We start from the raw sequence: 10184 nt of genomic DNA, 5'->3' as shown, positions 1-10184 counted from the left end.
CTTTCATCCCTTTTCTTACAATACCTTTTCTCTCAAGATATGGTTCCCTCCCAGTTTGCTCCAGCTGATTATTGTCGGAAAAATGAGTGAATTGGCTCACAAATGGCAAAATTTTCGATGGGACCCATTGGTCCAATTTAGAAGATCAAAGTTGATCCTTGTTCTCCTCCTTGAGAACATCGAAATCATATATTTATTTGCCAAAATTGATGAATGGATGAATGAGAAATAAGAGCTCAAAGATGACCATTGGAAGATGGTTTATGTGGGAAAATGAGTCTAATCCTATATAGGAAAATGAAGAAAGTATTAACCATTTTATATAGATTGTACATTGGAATGGTGTAATCATGTGTAGCATAGAGTTTTTCTCCACATGCGCGTGCAAGAGGGTGCAAATCACGGACCAAAATTGTCTTCGGACCTTAAACTTGTGTGTGTACACGAATGTCGGATTGAACGGAGCAAAAATTGGCCCGTTTGAAGTGTCTACATTTTGCAATTTTTTGCTTTCTTCAACTGACCTTTAAGATTCCTGAAACTGCCAAAACTCCCAAAAATTGAAACAACTCCATTGTTTATTGTTATGGAGTTAATAAACAGATTTAAATTATATATATTGCCATTTTTCAACAGTTCCAGTACATATAAAAAAACCACATGAAAATAGGAGAAAAATATTTTGCATATTTTCTTCTTGTCTGCATCTCGATTTCTCCCCAGTATAATTTTGTGGTGATATTGTTCGAATACAAACTCAGTTCACCTGAGTAGTTTCTGTGGTGCTCAGATTCTGCTGGTTTTGCCGTTGTATTTTGGGAAACAGACGTTCGGGCTAGACCTCAAGCACTTACGGTAAGTGAGCGAATCTGTTTTAAGGAAGCTGGTCGCACAGGCCTCACGTTGAAAAATTTATCTGCTATTTATTTAGTTTACATTTTATTCTTGCAGATTTATTTATTTGGCGATTTACACGTCTCATATATTGTTTGTTAAATTTATGTTAGAAATAGATTTCTAAAAAAAAAAAAAAATTAAAATGCACTTTTTTTTTCAATTCGTTATATGTGTGGAAAATAGATTTCATATATACGATATTTCTATTTGCAGAAGAAAAAAATTGTGTTATTTTAATTAGTGTATGAATAAAAACACTTTATGCAAATTCTGTGCAAATACGGTGAGTTTCGCTGTCAAATACAGTGAGCTGCCATATACGGTGAGTTTTCTGAAAATACGGTTAGTTGCCTGACATATACGCTAAGCTTCTATATACGGTGAATTGAATTGCCAAATACGGTAAGCAATTGTCAAATACAGTAAGCGTGAATCCGGTGTCTAAATCACATATATAGTATATGAGAACCCGATTCCACTCCATCTAAATCACATATATAATATATGAGAATCTGATTCCACTCCATACACTACCAATTAAATTTGTAAACAATTGAGCCCAACTTTCTAGTTCCTTTTTTACCATGAGGGATGGTGCGCTTGCTAGAGGAGCTTTCTTTTGATGTATTCCACTCGCTTTATCGCCCTAAGTCATAGGGGAATACTAAAAATTCCCAGAAAGGGTATTATTCTTTGGAGAATGCCTACAGGGGTTTTACCGACCCCTCACTATAGGGGACGGTCTCACATGAAAAAAAAATTTGCACCGCGACCCACGCTTAGTGTTGTCTGGAAGGGGTCTGTATACACAGCATGGTTCTTATTCTTTTTATCATCACTTTTCCATAGCTCGCTCAGCATTGGTAATCCCTCCTACTGTTTACATGCCTTCTTGGAAATAAGGGGTTTTTTTTTTTTTTTTCCTTCGCGGTTTTACCCAATGACCATTTTCTTTCTATCAACATGCCTCATACTTATAGTAAGTGACCGATAATCTGCTGGTTGTATTTTTTAAATTTGGCGCTCTCTAATTGTGATGATTTGTTATAGGCAAATATCGTTTTGTGATTCGTAGCCTCACTCTGAATGAGTTTATCATTTTTTTAATTCCAATTTTTCGATTACCTTCTAAAGTTCTCAAAAGTGAGAGTTGCTTCGTCCTTTTAACTTCAATTTTTTAACCTCAACATTCAAACACAATTAGTGAGTTGATTTCATTGGTTTCTTGGCTTTTTATTTCCAGCATTTAACTGGTTTCAATTATTGTTTTGTTCTAATATTTATTTTTCCTTATGTTTTATAGTACGGATAGGCTTGGACTCAAACCCTTTTAATCACTACAGAATGCATTTGCTTATAAATTTGGATTCTGAAGCTACTGAAAGATTTGGCTCCATCCCCATTGGAGACTCAATTGTCCATCCTCATCCCTTAGTAATTAGGTCTTTAATCTTTAACAGACATAATTACTGAAAGTTTGATTATCCTAAATCACAATAAAAGCAAGAATTTGGGACTTACCCGTTACCTTGCCATCTACTCTACTGGCTTGAATCCGTGAGGTGGCTGTAAGATGGAAACAACTGGAAAAGACTTTTTTCTTCAATTTTTTTGTTTCCCCACAAGTTTGAGCAACACATTAATTGGGTCACAGTTCTTAAACCGCCGGTCTCTTTTTAGCCCGGTTTGGTGGTCATTATTTTAAAAAAATAAAAAATAAAAAATAATTGAATAGTGATTGCTTAGATAGATATCAAATAAATAAAGTTTTAGATTTACGTGAAAAACATTTTATCGTGTGAATGTATAGTAGAAAATGAATATGAGAATTAAGAAGTTTTGTTTTAAAGGAAAACAAACAGAGGTTTAGTTTTGGATTGTTGTCTTGCTAACGAATCAAATATATATGGACGAACAAGTTCCAAACCCAATTCGACAATTTTCCTTAATCTAACTGGTTTGGTCCGAATTTAATGTTCACAAATTCTATAACTGCTAAAAGTTAGGTGATCGTAGATTTCAATAATACAATAAATAAGAAATAGGCATCAACGTAATATTAATATAAATTATTTTATTTAATCATATGTGGCTAGAATAAATTAAAATTTATTAGTTAAGTTTAATTATTTTGTCAATTGAGTTTTTCTTTTATATTTGACAATATTTTACCATAATATTACTTGAGACTTTACCGATGTTATTTTATCATGGCGCTTGAAAATTTATTCTATCTTGGCTGCACGTAGAAATTAGATTCTATGGATTTCAGCTACATTATATTTAATCGATAATTCACAGAAAATGTCTAAGGAATGTGACATTTTAAAAATATTAAGAAAAAAAAATCAGCATACGCTTTTAGGCATCGACAAGTTGGATTTTAGTGAAATTAATATTTTGGTACACACATTTCGACTTGTGAATAATTAAAATATATATTAATAAGATGGTAACCATAACTCTTTAACAATAGACAAATGTTCCCTCAAAACAATTTTCAGTACATGGACAATCATGAAACCAGGATGTCAAATGGGTCAAGCGGCTCGTTGGCTCGGCCATTCGGCTCGTGGGCGACTCGTGCTTGTCAAATGATGAGCCTGAGCCCGAGCCGAGCAGGGGGCTCAATCCCACTAGCCGAGCCTGCTAGGCTCGTCATGCTCACGAGCCATTTTGACGAGCCGGCTCGTCAAAAAATATGAAATTTTTTTTTTAAAAAATGTGCAAAAAATATAAAAAAAACACGAGCTCCCGAGCCACTCGTGGGTTCGGCTCGGCTACACGAGCTCGTGGCTCGTGAGCTCACAAGCTCATGGGCCGAGCCGAACTTCAAGCCACGAGCCCGAGCCAAGCTCGTGGGTTAATAATAGGACTCGGCTCAGTTCGACCCATTGCCATTACTACATGAAACCTTCGTGTTTCAGTAACATCTATTATGAGCAACCCTAGTATTCGACCATATTAGGCGTGCTACACGTAGGGAATTGAAGTGGATAAAAACTAGGGTAGCGTGAGAAGATAGAACATTATGTGATATCGATTCTTGAATTAGGGGGCTACCTCTCCTATACGACCTAGCATATGGCCACATTATAAATTGATACTCTCAACATGTATTTTCTTTTAGTCACCCTGGACCTTCTTCAATCTCTATTCAAAAGATTCCCACCCGACTCTGTAGCTTTGAAAGATGTCGACAGGAAGATTCACACAAAGAGAATAAACATCCGTGCAATAAAGCTGACCTTAAGTAAGCTATTATTCAACTAGAATGAGATAAGAAGAATTAATTTGTTGGGAAGTGCTATATGTACATAATTATTTACATAATTGTGTCCATAATTACACGTGTCACTAGATCCAACCTCTAATTCAAATATCGCATTTGCACATTAACAACAGGATGATTGCCACATTATATTATGGACATCATTATTTGCAATAATTATGTACAAGTAGAATTTTTCTAATTGGTTTATTACCCATGCTTATGTTCAGGGTATGGAGCCAAAAATATTGTCCAGAGAAAGAGGAATTTAATCAAGGTCGAACTTCGATATAAACACTAGAACAATCATGCTTAACTATCAGCATTTGTTATCACGCTATGTTAAACACCATCACTACATGTAGTGAAAGATCTAGTGAATACTTCCTATACAAAAGCATCAAACTGTGTTAATTTTAATCCACCTATCAAACTTTAAACTATTTTAATGAATCAGAACAATTTAAAGCAAACAAAAATGTATGCCTCAACCAACAACAGTGTATTGCAGTATATGCGAGAGAACATTGTTTTATATAAAAACTGTACCTTTCTCCCAACTTTTCTAATAAAAAATTCAAATAAATCCCATGAGTTCCACACCTTTATCTCCATTTTCAACAATCATAATAAACCCCATCACTTATTAGTCTGCACAAAAGCACCGCAAATTCAAAATGCAATGAGATAAAAGTTCATATCAGCTAAATGAAATGTAGATCACACTAAAATAAGAGTCAAAGACATCATGCAAAGTTGGTTTAAAGACTCATAAGCTGCAGGCAAACAAAATGCAGAGAAAAAAAAAATATCAAAATGCAAAACTACTATTTCCGAAGCCTTTTCCACCGAATTTAAAGTAGACCTTCAAAAATTAAAGCACCAGAACCATTAATGCCCAAGAAAACACAAGCCCAGTTCAATAAAGAGCTTAAACAAAAGAAAAATCATATAAAAATCGAAACTCAACTGATCGAGCAACTAAGAAAACACAAATCATCCCTAACCAACTAGTCATAAGAACAATTCTTGACAAGGAAAAAAAAATTATACACACACACCCAAAAACATTGGCATCACACAAAAGAAAAAAAAAAGAAAAAGAAAAAAAAACTGAACAAATTCCATGTAAAATACCTAATTCGATGTCAAAATCAAGAAAATCCCACAGAATTGCAAAATGTCGTATTATCAAAACTCAATAGATTAAAAAACCCTTAACAAATCGCATAATTGACAAGTGATGGAGACGACTTATAGAAACAAGCTATGTAAAGGTTGGTTTTTGATATATTTATTCGACCAGTTTTAATCTGTATGAGCTTGATCAAAACACAATTTATATGAACAGAAATTGGGACAGAGTATCGATATATATAAATGTGGTAAACGATTACGTAAACCAAGAATTAAAAAGGAATATAAAATAGAGAATAATCCAAGGCAAGATGACAAATTGTCCCGTTACGGTGCTCACGGTGAATGACACTTATCTCCTAAAATACAATAAATTCACAACTTGTAGTAGCATTACTTTACACCACAAGAAATCGACGAACTTTTGACGGAATTTCTCCTCTACAAAGGAAATGTATGAAAATGCTATTGAAATAGAAAGTAGAGAACTGCAAGAGAAAAATGGGTGTTCAATGCAATTGGTGGACCCAAAATCATGTCCATAGGATCCCATTTAAAGATAAAGAAAGGGTGCAAATGAAATAGTGTGGGCCAAAACATGTATCCTTTCCAAAAGTTGCAACATTTGGCCAAAACCTACATCTTTTCGAAAAGTTGCAACACTTGGCCAAAACGTGCATCCTTTGGAAAGGTTACAACGCTTCATTTCTTCCAACTTTGAATCGTAATTTCTCATCCATCCAGAATTGATTTTAAAATTCTAAAATATACCACGACAATTTACTCGACGAGTAGAATGAGTTGGTCTATTTACTTAAGTAATTTAACCATCGGATAACTGGGGTATACCCTTCGGCTGACAATTCTGTTTGTCCCCTTTTTTTTCCTTTGGGCTTTTCGTTAGTGGGAGCACCACTGGTGCGGAACTCCTTCTTCTTGAACCGGGCGGTACACCGATTCCATGTTTAGGAGGATTCATTTGGGTGAATCATCAGTGGGAGATTAGCATCCTGGAAATTAACACGAAGTCACACGTTTTCATTTTTCACTTTTACACTTAACCAATATTCAGTTATATTTTAACCAATTCCAGCAATCCTTCTACATGAATGGAAATTCAGGTACGCATATGCAAATGTGATGATATGATGCAATGTAAAGAGGGAGCGAAAAATACTATATCAGGGATAGTGTCTTCCGACCTTGAACCTCCCTTAGTAAAATACTATACAACTTACTTGGCTAATCGGTGAACCACTCAACCTTTAGTATAGGCCAAGACAATAGTACTCACACAAATATCTTCCCTATTTTGTACTTAGTTCTCATGATTTAGTTTATTTTGGCCCTGAACCCTTTTTGGTTTCATAGGTGTTTAGAGAATTCAAACCTTAAACAATTCTAATCGAAGCGGCTCCACTTCACACTTACATAGATGACCTCCTATTAAGAGTATTCTGCCCTACCTCACTTGACTTAATCAAGATATAGGAATCATTAAAAGATAATATTAACCTTTATTCACTCTGCAGAAAGTACTTTAGTATCATAGGAATGAGTTAGGAATTCTAATTTTCTGAGTGTTTCACGAAATTTTCACAATTTAGTTGTCTATTTGAACCAAGATCATGGATCTCTAGTCAACAAGGTAAGGTTACCATTGCAAAAACTCTTACGTAGTAGGCTTTAATTTCATTCCTCTCACTAGGCATCGTACTTGATCTCTTGACAAATTTTTTGTAAGTAGATTCGTAATATTCTCCTTTGATTTCACATAATCTATAGAGATAATGCTATTTGAAATTAGTTGCTTAATGGTGTTGCGTCTACAGCGAATATATCTAGGCTTACCATTATACATGTTACTTCGAGCCCTTCCAATTGTCAATTGACTATCACAATATATACTTATCGCAAGTATCGACTTAGGCCAACATGGAACATCTTCTAAGAAATTTCAATGCCATTCTGCTTCTTCTCCAACTTTGTCCAAAGCAATAAACTCATATTCTACCATTGGTCGAGCTATGCACGTTTGCTTTGTTGATTTCCATGATACAACAGCTATATGAAATTCTAAAAGTGATATTGCAAGAATTTTACCTATATGAACTTAGAAGTGGTGTTATCTTAATAGAGAGTTGAAGTTTCTGTCTTAAAAGTTTATGAATAGGAGAAGTACAATGTCATAAGAGCATTAAACGAGAGTGTGTGGAATTTCAAATACTTGATGCTTGTGTGTATGATTTCACCGGTATCATCACAAGAAATAATAAGTTCAAAACTTTCATGCTATCTAAGATTTCGATGCTACGCGAGAGTTATGCTAAGGTTGAATTCAAATTGTAAAATATACATACTCTATGTAAAAGTATCGTTAAATTTAAGTTTGAACTCATTATATACTTGAACAAGTTGAGGATTGTTGATATATTGTTCAAATTACATTGAGGGGTGATTTGAACGTGATCAATCAAGAGAAAAACAAGCAGAAGCAAAACGAGAAGAAAAAAAAATGAAGGAGGCTATAAAATGGATTGGGTGATCGACCAGGCTTAAGGTTGGGTGGTCGTCCAGCCATCAATTCGGAAACCTAAGAATTTTCGGGTGAGCTGGGTGATTATCGAGTACCAAAATCCTTGCGCAAGGTTTTGAATTCTAAAGTCGTTTTGGTTAGCTTCATATCTTTTTTTTTTTTTTTTTTTTTGCCTATTTTGACACTTTTTTATGCATGATGGTCGAAGTATTATATATAGGGACGGTTTTTATGTTGGAAAACATATCTGATACACCAAATTAACTCACTTGTATCCAAATCAAAGATCAAACCAAGTTTTATTATATTGTTCTTCAAGTTCCTTTTTTTTTTTTTTTTTTTTTTTTTTTTAAAACTTAAATTAATTTTTTTAAGTTTCTTTTTTTTTTTTTTTTTTTTTACTTGATTCAAACTTGAATTAATGTTTGTTTACTGATGCAAACTATTTACATTTGAAAGCATTCAAGCATTTATCTCGATGATGACAAATATCGTTTGAAGGCAGCAATTCATAATCATGTTCCAACATTCCATTTTGGTGGATTCTTGTTACTAATTTTATTGTTCTTCATCAACTTTATGCAACAATTTAGTCTGTAAATTTCTAAACAAAATGAATAGTTATAGCACGCTAGACTAATTCTAGAACGTAGATGTCTGATCTAGAATCAAGTGAAGTTCACCACAATTGCAATGGTGATGGAATGAAATATATTTAGATGCTGGAAAGTTTTAAAATTAAATGATAAAAAATATTGAGCCCCAGCCCCATTTTTGAGAAAAATGGGTCTTATAATAATGATATTTGGAGAATATGAGGTCAAAAAGTAGAAATAATTCGGATCAATTATAAAATTATTTTCTTAAAAAATGTGTGGTTGAAAATGAATTTAATAAACATATTTTGATAATGAATGAAATAAATTTAAATGGAAGGTTTGACAGTGATATGATTGTAGACATTAAAAATTATTATTATTAATAAAACATTTAAATGAGTCGGGTCAATTTTTAATAATTAGCCAATTTAAATTTATTAAAAAAATCTAAAATCCAACAAAAGCCCCAGCCTACATTAAAAGCTCATCATTCTTTTAAAATCTAACAAATCAAATCAAACAAAATGATTAACAAATTTCTTTATATATAGGATCAAAGCTCAATGAAAATTCAAAAGTGAAAGGTGCAGGATAAAATCAAGTGCAGAAGAAATTTTAAAGTCAGAGGAAGAGAAGAAACTCTTTTAAGCCTAAGCAAGGGTAACACTAAAAAAGAATAAAATCTTCTTCAAATCAAGCAAATTTGAACCAAGTCCAAAAAGATTAAAGTCTTCTTTAAATAAAAGAAATTCAAGTCTTGAACTCCAGAGCTCAATTAAAATCTCAGATAATTAATCAGAGGATCTTGCAGTTCTGCAATTACAAGAAAATCAACACTTACTGTAAAAAATACAATTTATAATAATTTTGTATTTTAATATATGAAATTTATTGTATGATGATTAAACCGAAATTTTCTTTTTGGTGATGCAATTTTTGTAAATAATTATAATTTACATAACTTCTCTTAGAAGCTACAAGTTTGTTATTGTAATTTGTAAACCCATCAAACTTTTACCATGCAATATTGTGACTGAATTTTAAGGAGGATGCTACATGCACATTAAGGTTTATATAATGTTTTACATAATCTCACATGACACTCTATTATTTGACAATTTAAAATATCGTCAAATTTTTCGTCCAATTATTTTCCTCCACATCATTTTCGATCATCGTTTATAGCAAATTTTTCTGTTCAAACAAAAAACATTCAAATTATAAATGGTCATTCTTAAAAAATGGTAAAATGGTAAATATAAATGGCAAAATGTCCATTTTGACAATTTATTTTAAAAGTGGACTTTCTGCTAATTTACAAATTTTTTTGACTGTTTAATAATAATTATCACTAATTAATTTTGAAATATACTAATATAGCAACGCTTTAAAAAGCATAGCGTGGCTAGTGTGAAAACTGTTGGGAACCGGGCTTATTTGTGGGCGGTAAAGGTGGTTATTTGTGAGTGCATTTTAAATCACAAATTTATGAAATGGAAATGTAGTACAAAACCATAAAACCAAATAAGAAAATTAAAATAAGAAGGAGTAGAAAACGAAGATTAAATCCGAGGCAAGTGTATTCACTCTCTCCTTAAGACAATATTGCCCCGCTATGGTGCTCACGGTTGGCGGCAATTGTCTCCCAAGATACAACGGATTCGATTTGTCGTAGTAGCACTTCAAACCACAAATCCGGCGAACTTTCGACGGAGTTTCCCCTCTACAAGGAAACTAATATATG

Source organism: Olea europaea, chromosome 3, assembly GCF_002742605.1.
Source record: "Olea europaea var. sylvestris chromosome 3, O_europaea_v1, whole genome shotgun sequence".
NCBI classification, from domain to species: Eukaryota; Viridiplantae; Streptophyta; class Magnoliopsida; order Lamiales; family Oleaceae; genus Olea; species Olea europaea.
This window is presented reverse-complemented; position numbering follows the sequence as displayed.